Source organism: Drosophila santomea, unplaced genomic scaffold (assembly GCF_016746245.2).
Source record: "Drosophila santomea strain STO CAGO 1482 unplaced genomic scaffold, Prin_Dsan_1.1 Segkk49_quiver_pilon_scaf, whole genome shotgun sequence".
In the NCBI taxonomy this organism is placed as follows: Eukaryota; Metazoa; Arthropoda; class Insecta; order Diptera; family Drosophilidae; genus Drosophila; species Drosophila santomea.
The window spans coordinates 24,070-29,816 of NW_025318980.1; the positions used below are offsets into that span (position 1 = coordinate 24,070).

Genomic DNA, 5,747 nt, shown 5'->3' on the forward strand with positions numbered 1-5,747 from the left:
GTTAGCAGTATTTGGTTGGAATACGCCTTGAAGGTGATCAGCGAATGCACTTGCTCTATCTTGTTCGCTGCGTATCCAGCTTCCTGAGGGGCCTCGCAGTGGAACGACTGTTTCTGCTGGTGGCTGAATATTTTTGTGTGCTTTCCACAAAGGGTTCTTCTTGCTGCTGGGTATATAGCTGTTCGATATATAGATGCTGGGCGTTTGCTTCCTCAAGCTTAAGTGCCCTGGTTAGTCTACGTGTTGCTATTTTTAGCTGTTCCTTAGCCTTTGGGGATCTGTGATTCTGTCATTCTCTTCTTAGTCTTCGTTTTTCAAGTACTAGCTGTTCGATTTCGCAAGTTGTCTTGGTATGATTTGTCATTTTGTGTGTATCTGGAGGGGTAGAGGCCTTGGCTGCAGCAACAAGATTTTCCTCCATCGATTCGATCAGGCGGTCAATATCCTCATGGGTAGACACTGTTTGAGTTGGTACCATGTGAGTACAAACGTATTTCGTGTAACTTACCCAGTTGGTCCTGTTGCCTGTCAGCCTGTAGGTCTTTTTGTGTGTATCTGGAGGGGTAGAGGCCTTGGCTGCAGCAACAAGATTTTCCTCCATCGATTCGATCAGGCGGTCAATATCCTCATGGGTAGACACTGTTTGAGTTGGTACCATGTGAGTACAAACGTATTTCGTGTACCTTACCCAGTTGGTCCTGTTGCCTGTCAGCTTGTAGGTGTGCTCAGTTGTATGTGGTCGATGCCTGAGAGCAAGTAAACCTGGTGAGTGATCTGATGATAGTTCTGCAAGTGACTCAGCCGTAATATTATTTCTAGGGATCTTTCTTATTAGATGATTCGCGATGCCTATGTGTGTAAGTTTTTAGTTTTGTCAGGAATTAAGCGATTGGGTAGCGCGACTAACTATGTAAATGAATCGAAACGTTATAGTATTAGGTATACTTTAAATAATTAATCAAATAAGTTTTAATCGATGTTAATGTTTTTGCCGCTTGTTGCAATCACGTCCGCTTCTATTGTTGGTTCTCTCTCGACTCTCTCATGGCATTCCCTTCTTATATTTTCCAACACCGAATGTGTACATATGGGACTTATAAGGATGCCACCAGTTTGAGTTTTAATTGGAGTGTGACACAGGTTACCATTTTTATATTTCCTGTTTCCTTTTCAGGTTGGATCTAGAATTGTGGGTGAATAAACTACACTCTACCCCGGATAAAACTCATTCTTATCTATTTTCTTACTAGGGTCGAATCTCTTACCAAACAGACATTATAAGGTAATTTTATGTTTCTTACTAGCCATGTCAACACTTTATTTGAAGGTGTTGCTAGCGATTGGTATTGGCGTTACCACCAAAGTGTACCCCAGAAATTCAACATGAGCTTTTTTATATAAAGAGATCAGTAGCATTTCTTAGCTAAAGAAGATTATTCGCAAAAGGGAAACGTTCATGCTTACTGTCAAGCCAGGATTGCGAAAACCTCTTCCTGCTCCTGATAGGTTTGTGCAGGAGGCAATTCTTGAGACCGAAGTGGAGTCGGATTCAGACACAGTTGAAATTTCCGCAATTAACTTATCCTCCTGGAATTGTAGCAAAATCGGACACAGATATCAGGATTGCTTACCCGAACGTCGTGTGTTCTGCTATGGGCGTGGCAAAACAGACACCTACCTTCCTTCATGCCCTCATTGTCGCTCAAAAAACTACCGAGGCCGTGCACCTTTGAAAGGGGCACACAAACAAGTGGTGACGAAAGCCGCCAATACGGAGTAACCAATAGCTGCTCTGTACCCTCTCTCCCTGATTTGTCTCAATAACCAGACTATCCTTTAACCGAATTAGGTCCACCCGGCGAATCTCTCAATAAACATCAGAGACAGCCTTCGCGATCTGCACAGCGTATTAAAGATTTTTTTGATCAGATAAAAATCGAAAAACGGTTTTTGTTATCAGCAATTATTGCCTCTGATGTACGACCATACGCAAATGTAAAAATTCTTGGCGGATCAGTATCTGGATTAATGGATACTGGTGCCTCTTTTAGTTATATAGGTGGAAAACTAGACGATGGAAAATCCCAAAACACCGTGGGCAAGATTCGCACAGAAATTCAGTACAACAATATGACCAAGGATATTACTTTTTACATCGTACCTTCGTTAAAGCAATCACTTTATTTAGGGTTCGATTTTTGGACAGAATATCAGCTATTACCATATGCTAAAATGAAACCTAGTCCAGAAAGTAATCTCTCAGCAGTAGATCTAGACGATGTTCGTTTTCTGACTGAAGAACAAAAACAGCAACTTGACGCCGTAGTTTAATGCTTTCCTTCTTTTACCGAAAAGGGTATAGGGAAAACGACCATGCTTTTCCACTCCATTGACGTTGGCGATTCCGTACCTATCAAGCAGCGACATTATCCTGTGTCCCCAGCTATCGAAAAAATTATGTATGATGAACTGGATCGCATGCTTGCTTTAGAGGTTATTGAAGAGTATACCACATGGCCAGATCGACTCGGGTATTGATCCTGATCAAGAATATATATACTTTATATGGTCGGAAACGCTTCCTTCTGCCTGTTACATACTTTTCAACGAATCTAGTATACCCTTTTACTCTACGAGAAACGGGTATACACTCAGAAAACTGAAGAACGAATAATTTGAGAACGAACGTTCTTAAAAATGTACTGTGTCGTACTTAAAATTTTTAAGACAACCGTTCTTGGAATAAGTACTAGTTGTACCCGAATTACACATTTCAAAAGCGATATTATTGATACTCATGGAAAACAAAGGTTTATCTTTTCTCATTTATGTATATTCCTTGATCATTTTATGCGGCCAATTTTAAAAGAATATACACAAAAAATATAAGAAGTTTAAACTAAAATTTATGCGATCGAAAAATCTCCAGCCATTCGACTTCTTACACTTGTTTATATCGATTACATACATTTCTGTGTTGTTGAAGAAACATATGTTTTTTCGATAATCGATTGCAACACGGCGCTCATTTAGTGTCAAAAAGTTCCTGGAGTAACAAGTACAAAGTGAATTAAGTGAAATAATTGAAGAATAATGTGAAAATGGGCACGGTGTGCAGGGTAAGTAGAAATCTTTAAATAAAGTATGTAATATACATACATAAAAAGTCGGTGGCCTATGCACGTGTTTGCATGCACGCATATGTATATGCGTATGCATGTATGTGTATAAAACTTTTGTGTTGCCAAATGTTACTTCTAAAAGAAATAAATCTATAAATTAATGTGTAATATTTACAGTTAAAAATTGACTTCTGGGAAATACGCCCAGAGAATGAGCATGCATTGGTTTTTAAATAGGACGACCTGAAGCGCAGTGTTTCCTTTTTACGATAGGAAGATTAAAAACCATCTCAGCAGGCAACAGCTTACCGAAGCACAGCCGGCAATAAATGAAGGTAATATAACTAATAACAAAATTTCTATTTACTTATTAATATATTTGGCTTTCTTCGTTTTTGATAGATACCCAGGACTCTATTTATTATTTTGCTTGACACCGCGTTTCGTTAAATATGTTTAGCTGTAAGAACTTTAAGAAAAGTGTAACAATTTAATTTTTAAGAAAAAAATTATGGAAGTTTTTATGTATACATTTACTATATATAAAATAAGAATAACAAAACTATTAAAGTCGTGTAAATAAACAATAAATATGATTCGTTCTTAAAACAAAAGTGTTTGCTCTGAAAATAAAAATACTCATACTTCAGTTTTAAATTTGTACAATTTAAACCGTGAATTTATAATGCACATATTAAAATTTGACGAGTTTGGGTTAAGTATTTTTAATATTTATTTTAAGTATTTCCCATACTTAAAGCAGTACATTTATTGTACTTGGATCCAGAACGTTCGTTCTCAAATTCATAATTTCGGTCTCAAATTATTCGTTCTTGAATTAAAATTTTTGTCCTTGAATCAAAAAAATTCGAGTTTACCGTACTTTCGATGCGGTTCGTTCTTGATTTGATATCGAAAAGCGTTAATTTTTCCCTGAGTGTACAAATCGATTTCTGGACCACAGTTCACTGCGAGTATTCTTACTCGAACCAATTCCCCCAAAAATAAGAGGGAAAGAGGGATACTTGGCCGCCGTATGCGAACACAATGCCCGAGAACCGGCGGTACGGTCTGGTGATAACAAACCAGAGTTCGGACTCGGACGGTGTGGACACCGTTGCCCTAATTGTGAACGCCAACCGACGCCGATGCGTAGGTTAAACTTCTTATTTTCCTTTATTCCACTCGTCTAACCAAGAACTCGCCACAGAATGCCGCGCTTTTCTTCTTCGCCTTTTACTTATGCTCTCCTATATCTCTATGTATGCGTGAACGGAATCTGTACATTTTTATCCCTTAATGCTAAATTATGAGTAAGTCCAATATATAGTTCTTACTTATAACCGGGATTGTACATACATACATAATACTGTGGGCCTTACGAGTATCTATCCGCAGACGTTCGACTCCAGCATGCTAGTGGTCTGCGAGGATGAGGAAACCGCCCAATGGGTCATCTCAGCCGTCTATGGTATGTGCCCGCCGCACTCCTGCCAGCCCTTAATCGAGTTCTTCGGCCTCCTGAGGACGTGAGGAGTCGCAGAACCCGGGCCTAGACACCGACAAGTGGGCCGTGGTCAATCGCTCCACCCTAGACTGCAATGATGTGGAGCGGCAGGTCCCTCAGTTCTGCGACAACATCGTGATAGAGCTGTATGTCAATGAGGAAAGTGGGGAATTCATCGCCGAACGATGCTTTACACTACGTTACTGCTTCTGGCAACTTCGATTCAGTAAAATTTTTAACTTTTAAACTTTTTATCAATCGCCGAACCTAATAAAAATATTACATAAATAACTGCCGACGAAATTCATCACACTAAAAACTTACCACTAGGTAAGCCGCTCAGCGCGGCGTATAGCGGTGGCTTAGGTTTTACCATCCTGCTGACTTCCTCTTCTCGCCTCCCAGGCTACTTAAAGACAATTTTTATATTGGATTGACAGCACCGATGACGCCTGGATTTGAAATGGCCGATCGAGCCGTTAGCTGCTTTCTCTGGGTCGTCAATATCGGCTTGCGGTAATTTGAAGCTCTTGTCAGAGAATAGACCGTGCCATTCCAAGGCGTTTATCGCCGATTGCTTGTGCAACCAGCAGGGAGGTTTTCCTCGGCCCTCTGTTGTCTCCTTGCCTTTCTGGGCTTGTATCCAGCCCTGTTCTCTGAATTGTTCTTGTGCGCAATGTATATGCATGCAGCATTTGTTGCAATGTCCAGGATGGAATAATGAGCGAGCATTATTGCATTATTGAAGAGTGAAAACGCGACCGCAAGGTCTATATTTCCGCATCCGGCCGATTTATTTCAAGAAAAATTGTTGGAGCCCAAAACCAATAGAGAACTTCTCCCGGGTCATTATTTCCCAATAATCTTGACAGGTTATACGTTTTCTTAACGTTTTTTGGTCTCGACAATACTTTTTCGGTTATTTCTTTTCATTAATTCTGCGCTTAAATCATACTGCCAATTTAGGCAAAAGAACGACAACGACGCAGCAGATCTGCTCAAGGGTCAATTCTAAATCCAAATGTGTTTTTTATAGAAAATCTTTAACAAGAACAAAATTTTGTTTGTAGTCACCAACATTTAATCGAAGTACTGCAAGGACGAGGGTAAGTTCTCCG

The 5,747-nt window shown here is 39.8% G+C and overlaps 2 long non-coding RNA genes across 2 annotated transcripts; one reads left to right on the plus strand and one right to left on the minus strand.

Annotated features, from left to right (window-relative positions):
- Positions 1-2,900: 2,900 nt before the first annotated feature.
- Positions 2,901-3,542, plus strand: LOC120457579. Its single transcript, XR_005617027.2, has 3 exons — positions 2,901-3,119; positions 3,300-3,457; positions 3,525-3,542. It is a non-coding gene; the product is annotated as an uncharacterized LOC120457579 (long non-coding RNA).
- A 737-nt stretch (positions 3,543-4,279) lies between these two features.
- Positions 4,280-4,548, minus strand: LOC120457580. Its single transcript, XR_005617028.1, has 2 exons — positions 4,486-4,548; positions 4,280-4,424 (listed from the first exon to the last, which is right to left on the minus strand). It is a non-coding gene; the product is annotated as an uncharacterized LOC120457580 (long non-coding RNA).
- Between the last annotated feature and the right edge of the window lie 1,199 nt (positions 4,549-5,747).